At 38.8% G+C, this 5,000-nt stretch overlaps 1 protein-coding gene across 2 annotated transcripts in view; it reads left to right on the top strand.

The window, feature by feature from the left end:
* The first annotated feature begins 3,934 nt into the window (after window positions 1-3,934).
* The window catches only part of LOC138019958 (uncharacterized), a 7,741-nt gene continuing 6,675 nt past the window's right edge, over window positions 3,935-5,000 (top strand). The window contains exon 1 of one of the 2 annotated variants that reach the window (XM_068866934.1): window positions 3,935-4,023. The gene's annotated coding sequence lies outside the window, so the exon portion shown is untranslated. The remainder of the gene's footprint in view (window positions 4,024-5,000) is intronic. The other variant, XM_068866933.1, reaches the window with a different exon arrangement.

The following is a 5,000-nucleotide window of genomic DNA, read 5'->3' as shown; positions in this document are numbered from 1 at the left end:
TTAGGCAATGAATTTTTCTATAGAAGAAAGCAAAGAAAATGATTTAATTATTAAAGCAGCAACCGGCAATACAACAGATATTCATGAGGTCTAACCTGACCCCGCGCTGTGGTCACGTGATACTGGTCAGCGGATACCTTGTTCTGACAGATGTCAATTGACCAAAACATGGATACCCAGTATCAAAGATGTACGCTGTAAACAAACTAGCTTAAGTGTCAGCAGGAGTATGGCCTCCTCGATGGGCTCTAAACTTGAACCCGTAATTTGGTCACGTGCTACTGGTCACATTGGCATACACGGAGGGGTGCACGGGACTTGTTAAGGGTATTAAACAGTTTCGGTGGGAGACTTAGGTCATTCTACGTCAATCGGTATCAATGTCTATTACTTTTTTATTATGTGCTATTTTAATAATTTTTACCCTTTCCTCGGGGTTTTGTGCTGCTGCACTAGATGAGAAATACGTTTCCACATGTTTTTTGGCCACGTCTAAAGGGTGGTTTTTTAGTGGTTTTTCGTATCTGGCGTAGCACAACTTCTATCAGATTATATTTAACTTTCGTTATTATAGTAAGCTTGTCTTACATTGTTAGTAGGGTTGTCTTACATTTGTAGGGCTCACTGACACATTCGAAATAAACTTTCACTCGAAGCTCGTTGTAGTGTAGTCAGAATCAGAACTTAGCAAGTGCTCTTGGTATCCAAAATGAAAATTGGGGGATACCATGCATTTTTCAGGGATAATTAAGCTTTAATTTGGAAAAGAACGCCATACATTGCTTTGTCCTTTAAAGCTTTTTACAAATATTGTTGATTAATTATCTTCAATAAACTGCGCGAAAATACCTTCACCACCAGTTATTATACGTTATAACCCACGGATTAATTTCTGCGGGCTGTCATTGGATAAAACTGATCACATGATACAAATCGGGCGATGGTTATCAGAGGATATCCGCTGTCCGATTTGATATCCGTCGTCTGATTTTATTTCTACGAAAGAAAAACCAGGAAACGAGCAAACGAGCAAACGTTTAAGCTAAACTTTTGATTGATCATGGAAGACAACAAAATTCGTTTTGCAGAAGCCAGTGATGGAGAAATTACCAAGCTGGTTGACAATGCCGTACCAAGCAACACCAAAACGTCCACAAAATATGCTGTCAACGTCTTTGAATTTAGTTTTGTTTTTAGTATAAACAAACTAAAGGTTAATTACATTTTTTTGTGACAGAGTCTATTTACCAAGCTACTACGTATATAATTTTCGTCCAATTTTTAACGTGGAGAAAAGAAAAGAGGTTCCAAAAGGCTCTTGAAAATATGGAGTCGACGGAACTGTCCAGTGCGTTGAGGCGATTTTTTGTAGAAGCAAGGAAAGTTGAAGAAAACCCATACAGCCACAATACCATAAAACCATTTGTGTTGGGCTGGACTGATCTCTGTCATGTTCCCCACATAGACCACACAGAAAGACTTTTTCTATTATTCGCGTATTATTATCCGCGTATTATTTCGAGTCATATGCACATTAACATTGAGTCAATGACAATTGAAGCAATAAGCAATACTTTTTTTCAGAGCAAAAAGCACTATTACCGTCCTTATTCAAGTGCAATCCATTGTAAAGTTCCTGCTTTGAAATGTTGTTGTGACTTAGAATTTTCCATGAGTTCTGATTACAGAACTGTGTGACCAATTTATTGGCTGCTTTACCTTTAGTGTTTAAAGTTGAATTGTCTCCTCTAGGGATGATTTCTGAAATTGAAATGTCAGTTTCTGGACTCTGAAAATAATCTAATTGTCAATGTCCACAATCCCTTTAGCGATCATACTTGGTTCTGCATGACGCAAGTCGTTAGTTCCTTCGTGAAGAATGACTTCATCTGGTTTAAGTTCTTCTGGCGTAGGGATGACATGATGCCTCGTGTGACTAAATTTAGTTGCCTATTCCGTTAGGTGAGCAGGGTTCCAATAATTTCTCTTATTAGGCGGTCTATGGTTCTTCTATGACCACCGAGTTTGCGTGTGATGTTATCGGACCGGTATCTTTATGTCTCCTTTTCAGGCAATTTCCTCTGTATTTCTGGCCAAGTTGTTGGCATAAGTTATTCTGCCCTTCTTGCAGCTTCTTTTGACTTCCCTGTCTTTCTCACAGTACTTTTTCTGTGCTTGTCTCTTTTGCTGCCTAGTGGCTTATTCAGTTGAGTGACCCATATGGATAAGTTCCCTTTGGAAGCTGAGATAAAAAAAAATGAAGCAAAATATAATTCTAACTGCTCCAGCACTAATTTTTTGCTGTGCTTAAAATCTCATTAGATGAAATTAGAGGAAAGTCGCGTCAATTTCCAGGCCCATAGCCACACGTTTCTGTTAACGGAGGCAATTACAAAGCGCGGAAAGCAGGGGAGTCATGGGCATGCATACGCCCGGAATTCTCTGCTAGCAGAGGTCTCTTTCCTTTTTGCTTTCGCTGGGCTGACAAGTAAGGGAAAAAAACCCTCTGCCATGGGTCGAAACTCATTGTGTTGAGCTTGCGCAGTGGTTACTTGGTGACCGAATCCTCACGTGATACTTCACCTTGCGTGGGCTCACTTAACAACAGCGGAAATCTTGTAAAGGAATGCGTAGGACACAGCGGGCTCAAGTCACAATCAGCGAACAGATCACGGGGCATGCGGATTGAAGACTGTACATGTCGTCCAAGGTTGTGGACGGCGGTTGGATCAAAGTGAGTTTTGACCCATGGCATAGGCTTCTTCTCCTGTACTCATCAACACAGCGAACGCAAACGAAAAGAGATCTCTGTTAAGAGGGAACGCCCGGAAATGCCATTTTCCTCCCTTGCTGATCATACGCCTGCTATCAAGTGACTATCATCAATGGTAGCTTTGTAATTGGAAGGAGTTTTATAAATATATATCAGGGTTTTTATGTTTCAGGTTAAATATGTACGTATATTCATGGATTTCTGTAACGATACGGCATTGTGACAGTGTGTGACATTCTTATGATAGTGTAATCGACTCTTGCTATAATTTGACATTGATGATTGTATCTCGTGATTATCAGAAGACGATTCAGAAATATTCGAAATTCGATACTGTTGGACTGCTCGACGTAGACGCGATCTGGATTAAAAAGTATTATAAGACTAGCATTCGTCTCTCTCTCTATAAAAAATAAGGCATAAAACGTTACAAAATCCTAAACTGTACTAGTATTTTGTACGCAAATGAAGATCTCTCATTTGCTCCAAAACGTCTGACAACATTATTCACTGATGCATGTCGGTGTGTAATTTGACTCCCCACCATTTCTTCTATAGGTTTTTAAGACACCAAAAGTTATTTACATTTAATTCTAATTTAAAAAAAGAAAAAAAAAAAACTACCAGCAAGCTTGTGTTGAAGTGACGCACCACCTCAATGTGTCAATGAGACTCTATAATACTAACCTACAGAGGAAATTGATGTAAGAACAGGCTAAATGTTGGTTTGCAAATTTATTTGACAATAACGTTTCCTTAGCAATGGCTCAAAATAATCCCTCATCCCATCTTTTGTTTTCCTTAGATACCTTTTACTTTAATGTTTGCAGACAGCAAGGCTTTTGTGTGAAATTGCATATTACTCATCACTTTACGCAGTTATGTTCTAAATCATGGTAATTGTAGCCAGAAGCGTGGCTTCCGATGTAGCCCAATGCGGTTAGGTCAAGTAGGCACTTCATACATTTTAGTCTCACTTAGTTTACTCACAGCTCTGCTCTTCAAACGGTTAGTTTTCCTATTTTTCTTAGGCTTCCGCGATGGGTTGTGCTTCCGATCCGCACAATGGCGAACGCGCGGGTTCAATCATGCATCTCTCTCCGACGACGGGAATGCTAATAAGTACATGTAGATACATATTCAAGTTATTAAAATTCCTGTCTGCTCAGCTGGAATCACAATCCAACCCCACTGTCAGTGCGGAAGTGTGTTGGAATTAAACGATTTACTCTGGAATTTTTCAACTAAAGGTAAGTTGTGAGAATTAACATCATTCCAAGAAACTTTATTGCAAATAGAGGCAGTGTTTTCATCTCTCTCATGTTGCATTTCCGGACGTGAAGTGTTAATCTGTCTTATTAGCTCAATGAGTGATCGAGTGAATTTAATGTAAGCAATTTTCTATGGCGGTTGGTTGGCTTCTGAACGTTTACCCCTTTTATTTTACATAAAAGCAAAACGCTACTCTCAGTTCTACAGCTAGTTTCTCACGCTTTTAAGCTTTGATTAATTTTTAATCGCCTTGTGACACGGAAACGAGAGTTTGCGACTAATTTTGATCACTTATTCTTGTTTACATTTAATTGAGGTAAAGGAAATAGCTAAATGTATGTTACATTGCTCTCTCAACAAATAACAAGGTAGCTGCAGGAGTTAAACAAAATCAATGGGAACAAGAGGAAACTGTCCTTTCATTTTCTCTTGAAAGGAAAGATGTCACGTCCAATTAGCTTTTACTAGTTTCATTTGTCACGCAGAGTATAGCTAATGCATAACTATGCGCAGAGTAACGAACAATCTCCTGAGAACTTCTTTCGTAACTGTGTCAGGTAGTGTCTGAGACAAAAACGTGGAATTGAAACAGAACTGATTTTTACTGAATTAATTTACGGTGCAGATTAAAAAGGCTATATCACGTTATTTTGAGGTGTTTAGGGCAAATCTTTGGATAAAACTCTACTATGAAAATGGTAATGTGGAATTCCTTTGATAAAATTATAGTTATGCCAGAAACAAGATGATTCTGTGCAAAAACGACCTGTATCTAGGCGAGATGGCATAAACTTGAAAAACGTCGGACCGAATTTTCTTCAAGATTTGCCAAATGTAATCTGTTTGAATCTTGTCCAGCCATGCTTCTCCTTCCTTTGGCTGTATTTCTTTTATCTTGTTCAACAGTTCTGAGTGGTTATACTCACGTGATTATACTGTTGCACAATCTCGCAGT

The sequence above is a fragment of the Montipora capricornis genome, chromosome 10 (assembly GCF_036669925.1).
Source record: "Montipora capricornis isolate CH-2021 chromosome 10, ASM3666992v2, whole genome shotgun sequence".
Lineage (NCBI taxonomy): Eukaryota > Metazoa > Cnidaria > Anthozoa > Scleractinia > Acroporidae > Montipora > Montipora capricornis.
The sequence above is the reverse complement of the archived record's forward strand: the minus strand, read 5'-3'. Positions and strand labels throughout refer to the sequence as shown.